The sequence below is a fragment of the Rhinopithecus bieti genome, unplaced genomic scaffold (genome assembly GCF_001698545.2).
Source record: "Rhinopithecus bieti isolate Rb0 unplaced genomic scaffold, ASM169854v2 scaffold_10223, whole genome shotgun sequence".
Lineage (NCBI taxonomy): Eukaryota > Metazoa > Chordata > Mammalia > Primates > Cercopithecidae > Rhinopithecus > Rhinopithecus bieti.
In genome coordinates this window covers 2,347,036-2,358,630 of record NW_016806659.1, presented here as the reverse complement: position 1 = coordinate 2,358,630, position 11,595 = coordinate 2,347,036, and positions in this window count along the sequence as shown.

Here is an 11,595-nt window from a genome sequence, read left to right as displayed (position 1 = left end):
TTGCAACTTTCTGTGAATTTGTCATTATTTCAAAATAAAAAGTAAAAAAAAAAAAAGCAAAATAAAGACTTCTTGGCCGGGCACGGTGGCTCATGCCTGTTATCCCAGCACTTTGGGAAGCTGAGGTGGGTGGATCACCTGAGGTCAGGAGTTCGAGACCAATCTGGCCAACATGGTGAAGCCCTGTCTCTACTAAACACACAAAAATTAGCCAGGCGTGGTGGCGCCGCACCTGTAGTCCCAACTACTCGGGAGGCTGAGGCAGAAGAATCACTTGAACCTGGGAGGCAGAGGTTGCAGTGAGTCTAGATCGTGCCACAGCACTCCAGCCTGGGCAACAGAGCAAGATTCTGTCTCAAAAAATAAATAAATGAAATAAAGACTTATTCAGAAAAAAAAAAAGATAATAGAGCATATGGGCCTTCCTGTGCATCTCCGTCTCCCTCCAGGGCCCGCTGTCTGGTTGCTGTTGAGGGTGCACTGGGGAAATGAGCAGCACCCTCCCCAGAGAAGGGCTTCATCCAGTCGGAGAAGGTGCAAGCAGCACAACCTTCCTTCCCCCCTCCCTCCAGCTCTCCTCCTCTGCTTCTCCCATGATGCACATTTGAGTGCACACGCACCAGATGGAGATCAGTGAAAAACAAGGCGGCACCTCCTTGTTGGGAGAGACAGGGGCTAATAGGGTGGAACAAGTGCTGTGAGACCTCATGACAGTAGTGCTGGCCCAGCTGGTGAACCTCAAAGGCTTCCAGGATGGCAAGGATCTTGAACTGGGTCAAGAAAGATGAGCGGGAACCAGTGAGGCAAAGTGCAGCTTGTGCCAACACCTGCAGGTGAGGGCTGGCAGGCAAGAATGTGCAGGGAGAGGGAGGGGCAGAGATAGGAGGGAGCTGGGCTGAGGATGGGGTTGGGGGTGGGCGTGTGGGAGGAAGGGCTGTGTACTAATCTAAGATGTTAGGAATTTATCTTAAAATCTCCTTGGGGAGGCAGTGAAGAGCCGGAGAGTTGCATGATCAGATGGACATTTTAGAAAAACCTCCTCTGGGCAGAGGAAAGGGTGGGTTGGAGGGGGAAGGCCAGGGTCCAAGCAAGAGAGCAATGCAGGCAGGAGGTGGGGAGGCCTGAAGGAGGGCAGGCTACAGGCATAAGCAGAGCTCAGGAAGGTTGTCTTGGAGGGCAGTGTAGACACATGCAGCTCTAATGGTGAGTGCATTACAGAGCACCGTGGGAGTTAAGTGCCCCAGCCAGGCCTCCTCCAAGAATCTTGGAACCCAGCTCCCTCCAGGTTGCCAAAATGACCCCACCTGGACCCTGGGGCAGGGTGGGCCTAGGCCTGGGCTGCTTCATAGCTCTCCAAGATGCTCCGCCAAGAGCAGGCTCACTGCTTGGGAATGCCTTAGTTCCTGCAGATGGCCTGCATGAGGGCCAGCCTTTTAGAATGGTAAGTCACAGTGTTGGCTGCAGGGACCTCCCCACCCTGAGGCACATTCGGCTGCAGTGAGTGAGGCCCCGGAGAGGTCTCACACAAGGCAGTTGCTTTCCTCCAAAGATGCTACGTTTATGTGCCAATTTTAGATGTCTACCCTTGCTCAGGGTGGTCTCCTACTTGTAGGAATTTGGGCAACAGGCAGCACTTTATTCTGTTAATGATGATCATCTGTCTCCTTCCAGACTGTGGGCTGTATGTGGGCAGGGACTTAATGGATTCTCTTTTGTGTATGTCCCCAGTGTCCAGGCTTGCTTAGGGCTCAGTGAATGCTGACTGGGGAGATTTTACTGCCTAGGAAGCAGAATTCACATCAAACAGCTGTTTCTGCATTTAGAGGCAGCCTGCACTAGGTTCTAACTAGACTGCAAAAAACACCTTCATCTTCGAGTTTACAGTGGGGTTGGCATAAATGATCATATGTAAATATAGCTATACACAGAATAGTATTTGGAATGCTAGCCAACAAGTGGTCTCCCCTCTGCGTTTCCTGTTACCTCTACCCTCCTTGTTCAAGCCAATGAGCTCTCTGCCTTCATGACCTCGATGAATGGATCAAAATCTTGGCTTTTGACTTCTAAAAGACCAGCCCTCTTTATAAACCAGCAGACTGGGGGCAATGCCTGATGAGTTATCCCAGAGGAAGATTTCCTCCTGCATGACCAAAACAGCATCCTCAGGGCAAGATCTTGAAGAATCAGAGAGGAAGTGAAGAAACTTGGATATTTCTAGGTTCCCAGGAGAGACCCTAGACCCAAGACCAATCTCCAGGGATGGGGAGAGGGCGACAGAAATCCCAGCCAGGATGAGGAGAATCTGAGTGCGGAGAAGACCTTGCCTGGAGCTGCCCCCAGCAGTCCTACAGAAGGCAGGAGAAACATCTGGCCCAGTCTGGGCAGTAGGCTTCAGGAAGCCTCAGAGTGTTGTCCCTGACCCCCACCTGGAAGGAGAAGCAAAATGACTCCTTATGTCTGTCTGTCCACCTACCTGAGACACCTACCAGATTTGAGCATCCTAAGGCCTGAGGGATGTAGACTGTTTCCCCATGCCCCGAAACAGACCTGGGGTTCAGCTGTAGAGGTGACACTTGAGCTTCAGGCAGGGCCTAGGAGGGAAGGAGCAGCCCAACAGGCCATGCATGGAATATCGGCTGGGGGACAGACAGGAGGACCAGCGCTTTCTAAGAATGGAGGCAGGGGACGGAAGTGACCTAGGGTGAAAGAAGGACTTGAAAGAGAAGAGTCGAGGAAGTCAAGTGTTTCTTGCACAGCCAGGATTGTGGGTGGAGAGGCACATATTTTCAGGCATTTTTTATTTAAGGCAGCATTGTTGTGTTGGGGGACAGAACCCATTGAATTGAGCATTGTCAGATGTTTACTTAGAATGAACAAAAACAGTGATTATGTTCTGTGTCCTCCTCTGTAAAATCTAAAATGCGAGAAACATGATTTCACTGCAAGAGTGACATGGACCACCTGCGCCCTGGTGAATGTTCATCTCTGTCTGTCCTGCCACGCTGCCACCCGAGGTCCCGCCAGTCAGGCTCACTGGGTCCTGCGCTTCCTCCTGTGCCCAGAACACGGTAACGAGGTGGTGGGTAGATAGAAGCCAGCTTTGGAAGCAATACGGATCAGCAGGGAAAAAGTTAGTTGAATATGTCCAGTGACTTATAAAACCCTAAGGTCATCCCCATGCCAAATGTCAGTAACAGAGAGAGACAAGGAGATAGGGCAGGACATAAACAAAAAGACAGATAAGTAGGTGACTTTGGACGATGAAACCCCAGCTCAGGGTGGGCTCCACCCTCCTGGTGTTGAGCCCCTTCCCTGAGGTTGGGTGGACCACGCCCATACATTTGTTGGGTGCCTGATCTGCGGCCAACCTCAGGGAGGGCACCCGGGGTCAGAGCTAAGCAGACCCAGCCCTGGCCCCAGGAGCCACAGTTGGAGGCTGTGGTTCTGAGCATCACATCTGCCAAAGGGCAGCCCACATTCTGTACAAGCTGTCACTTCTCAACACGGCCTCTGAGCAGGAAGAGGTTTCATAACCTCCTCCCCCAACTCTGATCCTCACCAGGCAAAGGGAATCCCAGTGGATGTACCCTCGTTCACTGCCAGAGTTAAGAATTGGGTCCCAGGGCACCTTCCCCCACTACTGCAGATTGACTGTTTTGGAGGGGTGCTGGGTGTGTGAGAAAGGCAAGCACAGGACTCCGGGGGAGGACAGACGAGGGCCACTTAGCCCCACTGAGATGAGTCAAAGAGCCCTCCCTGGAGGAGGTGACACCTGCGCGTGTCTGTAAAGGTGAGGCGGGTTACCAAGTTGCCTGGGGAGGAGAGTTGGGGAAGTCAGATATGTATACCCATGTGTTTAGGAAGGACACACGCAAAGCCTCATAGGTGCTGGGGGCTGTCTGGGCAAGACTGAGGTGGCCATGCCGGCTCTGGAGTTGGGGAGCCCCCTCCATCCAGGTATTTATTTGTGGTCACAGGGACTCTCATGGGGTAAAACAGCAGCTGGGCCCACAATCAGATTTCAGATATGCATGATTAACTGGGGTAGGAGATGGCACAGGAGGAAAAAAGAAAAGCAAAAATTCATCATGACCGAAGGAGGACCCTGGTTTAAGGAACAGTGGCTTTGGGTAGGGCTCCAGTTGGTCCCACTCCCACCAGCGTTGGGTGTTGTCAGCCTTTTAAATTTAACCATTTTTGTGAGTGTATGGCATTAACTCATTGAGGTTTCAATTTGTACTTCCCTAAAGACTCCTAAGTCAAGCATGTTCTCCCATGCTTACTGCCGTTTGTATATCTGCTGTGGTGAACGGTCTTTTCGAATCATTTGTCTTTTTAAAAAAAGATTGTTTTCCTTATTGAGTTATGACAATTCTTAATTTGTTCTTGGATACAAGTCCTTCGTTAGATATCCGTACCATGAAAAGTTTTATCTGAGTGGATTACCTCTTCATTTTCATAATGGTGTCTTTGGAAGAGCAGGCTTTAAAATTTTCAATTTTTAATGGTAGCTTAATATTCAAAATACAATTGGCCCTTGGTCAGTGCGGCGGTTGGGGGCACTGACCCCTCATACAGCTGAAAATCTGTGCACGACTTTTGGCCCCCAGAAAACTTAACTACTAATAGCCTATTGTTCATCAGAAGCCTTACTGATAACATAAACAGTGGATTAATACACATTCTGTATATGTATTATACACTGTATTCTTACACTAGAGTCAGCTAGAGGAAAGAGAGTGTTATTAAGAAAATCGTAAGGAACAGAACATATATTTACTATTCATTAAGTGGGCATGGATCATCATAAAGGTCTTCATCATCTTCACGTAGAGTAGGCTGAGGAGGAGTGGTAGAGGCGGAGGGAAATTCACGTTATGTGGATCCATGCAGGTCAAACTCATGTTATTTAAGGATCAACTGTACAGATAAACCAAATTTTAAAATTAGCAAATTTAACAATCCATGCTTGGACATTTAGATTGTGTCCAACTTTTCACTATTTGACTCATTGTGAAGACATCACTGCGCTAGTGACTATATTCTAAGGATAGAATCTCAGAGCCATATGTTTGTAAGGCTTTGGTTAAACACCTGAAATTGCCCTCCTAAAGGACACCTAGTAACTTGCAAATGAAGCCCAGTTTCAAGGAACCGGTCATTCATCTTAGTAGCCTCATAGCTTGTCGGTGTGTTGATAAAAGAACGAGACTTTAGAAATGCTTAAACACGTAGGTGTGCAATCTTATCTCAGCACCCTGTTTAGAAAGCCATTTTTAAATAGATAATTAGGATAAATTTCCAGTGAGTGTTTCCAAAGTCTGGAATCTTCTACAGGAACTAAGCAGTGATTTATTAAAGAAGAAGTGCTAGGCAAAGGGCTGTTTGCTTTTCTGCACCTTTATTTGACCACCTGGAGAACCAACAGAGGTCTGCCCCCTGTGTCTCACCAGCAATGCGGGCACATACTAGATTAACTAAGGGACTGGGTGTCATAACAGCAACTATGCTTCACCAAGCTCAATCAGCCCTTACCAGGGACTGCCTGGTATCCCTAATCCTCATTGGCAGCCTTTCCTGGTGAGTATGATGGCCCCACTTAAAAGAGGCACGCAGTGACTGGCCCAGGGTCATAGGACTCATACCGATGGAGCCGGGGCCTCTGGCCTAAAGCCTGTGTTGTCATCGTCAGCATCTCAGTCTACTACCTTTTAGCTACTGCATAGACCACGCAGGGGTTAAGGTTTAAAGACATGCAGAACAAACACAAGCAAGCTGATTATTATTATTATTATTATTATTATTATTATTATTGAGATGGAGTCTTGCTCTGTCTCCCAGGCTAGAATGTCATGGTGCAATCTCGGCTCACTACAACCTCTGCCTTCCAGGGTTAAGTGATTCTACTGCCTCAGCCACCCAAATAGCTAGGATTACAGGTGCGCACCACCACACCCAGCTAATTTTTGTATTTTTAGTAGAGACCGGGTTTCACCGTGTTGGCCAGGCTGGTCTTGAACTCCTGATCTCAGGTGATCTGCCGTCCTCGGCCTCCCAGAGTACTGGGGATTACAGGCTTGAACAACCGCGCCCGGCTAAGCTGATCATCTTGAAAAAGGTTCTGCTCTTGGAGACTTCACTTGCTGGTGGCAAAAGGAAGTAACTCATTGCTGGAGGCCTTGCTAATATCCCGGAGTTAGTTGGGGGTCCACTCACTGGCTCACTCCACAGATCTCTCCTACACGGCCTGGTGAAATTGGATCTAAATATCTGGGTCCCTTAGAAGCCCAGGGACAGCGCTTTCCAGATGGTTCTGTGGGGAGTTGTCTTTTTGTCTCTGCAATGATCGCCTCAAGGAAAGCTGGACGGGCTGGGGAGGCTGCACAGGCCTCAGTGTTCCGTGCCAACTTGAGCACAGTGTACCATGTCCTCAGCCTCTTTGCCAACCTTCATTCTGAACTCCTACCTCTTAACCCAGCTACTCATACATCCATTTGCCCAGGACAGGTCTGGCTTACACCTGCTACCCAGGTGTAATTAATTTTTTTTCCCCTTTCACTCAAAATTGTCCCAGTTTGGACACTCCATATTAATACAGATGGGTCAGGTGCAGGCAGTCAGGAGAGACTAGCTTGATGATACCTATAGCATAACAAATGAGTTAGAGTTGGCTCTCTGAAGGTCTTTATTTTTTATTTTATTTTTAGTTTTTGAGATAGAGTCTCGCTCTGCCACTGGGGCTGGAGTGCAGTGGTGCGATCTCAGCTCACTGCAACCTCCACCTCCCAGGTTCAAGTGATTCTCCTGCCTCAGCCTCCCAAGTAGCTGGGACTACAGGTGTGCACCACTATGCCTGGCTAATTTTTTCGTATTTTTTTTTTTTAGTAGAGACGGAGTTTCACCATGAAGTTTGGCCAGGATCGTCTCGATCTCTTGATCTTGTGACGCGCCCGCCTCAGCCTCCCAAAGTGCTGGGATTACAGGCATGAGCCACCATGCCTGGCAAAGGTCTTTATTAAGATAATGGTATATTGGCCGGGCGTGGCATCTCACGCCTATAATCCCAGCACTCTGGGATGCCAAGGCGAGCAGATCACCTGTGGTCAGGAATTCAAGACAAACCTGGTCAACATGGTAAAACCCCATCTCCACTAAAAATATAAAAATTAGCCAGACATGGTGGTGGGAGCCTGTAATCCCAGCTGCTCGGGAGGCTGAGGTGGGAGAATCATTTGAACCTGGGAGGCAGAGGTTGTAGTGAACTGGGTTAGCGTCACTGCACTGCAGCCTGGGTGACAGAGCAAGACTCCATCTCGAACAAAACAACAACAACAAAAAGATAATAGTATATTAGTCATGATTCTTGATTGCAAGTGGCCTCAAATTGGCTTTAGCAAGAAAAAAAAAGTCTTGGTTCCTATGGCTGATAGTTGGTGGTCGGAGTGGACAGGATTAGGGCATCACTGGGACCAGGTTCTCAAGAAATGTCATTAATTCTCTTTCTCTCTATCCCTGTCTCTCCATCTCTTCACTCGTCTTGACCTCAACTTCTAGGCAGGTCTTCCGTGTGGTTGGGCAAGCTGGAGTCTAGTAGCTCTAGACTCACATCCTTCCAACTCCACGAGTCCAGCAGAAAGGGGAACTTCTGGGTCCCACAAGTATAGAGCATCCCAGGAAAGCTCTTCTTGGGCTCTTCCCAAGACAGCCCAAACTTCACATGGTCATCCCCGAGCCTGGGCTCTGTGCATATCACAGTGCAAGAGACAAGGCTCATCAAATCACACCCACTGAGGAAGGAGTTCCAAAGGAAAGCAGGACAATGAGCAGGACACACCACAATTAGAGCATCTGCTACCCACTATAGATAGCCATCATCTGCAGAGTCACTTCTGATACTCCAGGGGCTGTAAATATAGTGTTCGTTATTTCCACAATAACCTAAAGAGGATGATTTACCCCCACATTATAGATGAGGGTTGAACAGCTCAAGTAACAACATACCCAAGGATGGAAAAGTGGTAAATGGAGTAGCTGATTACTTTTCTTTTTTTTTGAGAGACACGGTCTGGCTCTGACACTAATGCTGGAGTGCAGTGGTGCAATCTTGGCTCACTGCAGCTTCTTGGGCTCAAGCAATCCTCACACCTCAGCCTCTCAAATAGCTGGGACTACAGGTGCACACCACCACGCCCAGCTGATTTTTTAATGTTTTGGGTTTCATCATGTTGCCCAGGCTGGTCTTGAACTCATGAGCTCAAGCAATCTGCCTGCCTCAGCCTCCCAAAATGCTGGGATTATAGACATGAGCCACTGCACCCAGCCGAGGAGCTGATTTTTGAACCCAGGTCTATCTGTGCTTTCCAAAATATCATGGAACTTGAGAGTGGTAGCATTTTACATGTGAGAAAGGTGGAGGACAATCTTAGTCAGGGAGCCCTTCCCGAACACCACATCACACTTATGCTGCCCTGAAATAATTGGTGCTGCCTTAGAATCTTCTGCATCCTGAGCAAGACAGCCCCCTCCCTGTCTCTGTAGGAGGTGAAGTCTTCTGTCCCGGGAGGGAGGTACAAAGCTGGTCTGTTTCAGACACCACAGATGACCAAGTGCTGACTGATCTCAGTATAGGACCTACCAGCTGAGTGCCTTCAGGTAAGCCCACTTTCTCCAAGTTTCTATCTATAAAAGGGCAGCAAAAGTTCTATCAAATGCAGGATTTTTATGATAGCCAAGATAGTGTAAACAAAAATTGCTTTGTAAAATAGAGTGATGATGAGGATAGTAATATTGCTAGCTCAGAGTCTCTTAACCAATTCTTGAGCTGGAGAAGAAAATGGGGCAGGTGATCTTTTCTCTCCAAGGGATAGGAGGACTGTCCTTTGCTTGCCTCTGTTCTTCATGGTTTAAAAAAAATCATTCCCCAAACGAATGAGATATTACACACCTACTGGAATGGACAAAATCCGGAACACCAAATGCTGGCAAGGAGTTGGATGGAGCAACAGGAACCCTCATTCATTGCCGGTGAGAATACGAAATGGTCCAGCTACTTTGAAAGACAATTTGACAGTTCCTTACAGAACTAAACACTCTTAACCATACAGCCATCATGCTTCTTGATATTTACCCAAAGGAGTCAAATACTTATGTCCACACAAAAACCTGCACATGGATGTTTATAGCAGCTTTATTCATAATGGCCCGAACTCAGAAGCACCCAAGATGTTCTGCAGTAGGTGAGTGGGTAAATAAAGTGTGGTGCATCCAGAAAATGGAACGTTACTCAGCGCCAAAGGAAATGATCAAGCCATGAAGAGACATGGAGGAAACTTAGATGCACATTGCTAAGTGAAAGAAGCCAGTCTGAAAAAGGCTACAAACTGTATGGTTCCAATGATATGGCATTCTAGAAAAGGCTAAACTATGGAGACAGGAAAAAGATCAGTGGTTGCCAGGGGTTGTGGGGTGGAGGGAGGGATGAACAGGCAAAGTACAGAGGATTCTTAGGGCAGTGAAACTATTCTACATGATACTATAATAGTAGACACGTACCATTGTACACTTGCCCAGACCCATAGAACATACAAGCCAAGAGTGAGTTGTCACATCAACTATGAACTGTGGAGGATGATGATGCATCAACAGAGGTGCCTCAGTTGCAACAAATGTCCCACTGTGCTGGGGATGTTGATGGTGAGGGGGACTGTGCATGTGTTGGGCAAAGGTTATGGAAAATCTCTGTACCTTCTGCTCACTTTTGCTGTGAACCTAAAAGTGTTCTAAAAGCCTGGCCAACATGGTGAAACCCCATCTCTACTAAAAATACAAAAATTAGCTGGGTGTGGTGGCGGGCGCCTGTAATCCCAGCTACTCAGGTGGCTGAGGCAGGAGAATGGCGTGAACCCGGGAGGCGGAGGTTGCAGTGAGCCGAGATCAAGCCATTGCACTCCAGCCTGGGGGACGAGAGCGAGACTTTGTCTCAAAAAAAAAAATAAATAAATAAAAATAAATAAATAATAAAGTCTATTTAAAACAAACAAGCAAACAAACACAGAAACATGGCTTCTCCAGCTCTTACCATTTAGATGTGCAGCACACACCTTCTGCCTCTGTGCTTTATCTTTCTATTCTGCCACACTGAGGCTTCCCAACTATTGTCCCAGGGGACATTGCCCTCATTTCAATTTGTATTTTTAATAGCACTTCTTTCTGATGACAAAAAGAGTACATGTACAAAGTTTGGAAAAGAAAAAGAAGCAGGAGAAAAAAAACCTACCCGGAATTGCTCCATCCGGAGATACCAATCACGTTTTGGATAGTGGCTGGCACGATACTGTTTATATTATTTAATAAACTGTATTATCCTGTTAACATCACATTTCCTATGATGAAAAATTTCAAGAACATATTCTTTTGGTAAACATTTCATACATGGCCATACCATAGTTTAGTTAATCATTTGGCATTCGGGTGGTAACATTTAGATGTGTTCATTTTTGCATTGTTATAAACAATATGATGAACATCTGTGTGGTGAAAGCTTTGCCAAATTTTTGAATTATATCATAGACTTGGAATTATAGGGTGGAAGAATATAGATTTTTGGTTATTCTTATTCTATTACAAGACTGCTTTCTAGACATTCTGTTATCTGTTTACACTCTCAGAAGTAGAATGCGGGAGTTTCTGTTTCTATGGTTTTATTAAGTAACATAATTTTAAAAATAATTTGTTAAGGCCGGGCGCAGTGGCTCAAGCCTGTAATCCCAGCACTTTGGGAGGCCGAGAAGGGCGGATCACGAGGTCAGGAGATCGAGACCATCCTGGCTAACACTGTGAAACCTCGTCTCTACTAAAAAAACACAAAAAACTAGCCGGGCGTGGCGGCGGGCGCCTGTAGTCCCAGCTACTCGGGAGGCTGAGGCAGGAGAATGGCGTAAACCCGGGAGGCGGAGCTTGCAGTGAGCTGAGATCCGGCCACTGCACTCCAGCCTCAGCGACAGAATAAGACTCCGTCTCAAAAAATAATAATAATAATAATAATTTGTTGATTTGATGAAAGTGAAATCAGAAATGGTATTTCATTGATTTAATGAACCTTTCTTTTTTTCCTGGTAAGTCTGATCTTTGAAAACCTATTTATTAATTATTTGAATATCCAATTTTATAAATTGTCCATTATATATTGGGGTCTTAATGTTTTTCTTATAAGTTTGTAAGAGTTCCATTTTATTGTCAAAAATTTTTTCCCTAGTTTCTTACAGTTTAATTTTTATGGCAAACTTATTTTCATAATGGGAATAACCCTTTTCCTGGTAATTAAAATAACAGGCTCTCGTGGTAAAAAAAAGACAAAAACACACTATAGAAAATTATACAGAAAAAAGTAAAAAGCTTCTACATTCTACCCCTTGAACTTGTACTAACATTTTTAAATCATTTCCTCCCAAACTTTTATCCCATGTTTTTATGGTATTTTTTGAAGTTCAAGAATTTTAATTTTTATGTACCTCAAAGCAAGTATTTTAAAATTTCAATATATTCTCCACTGCTTTTGTGCTTAGAAATGTCTTTCTAATCTAGTGATCTCATAAA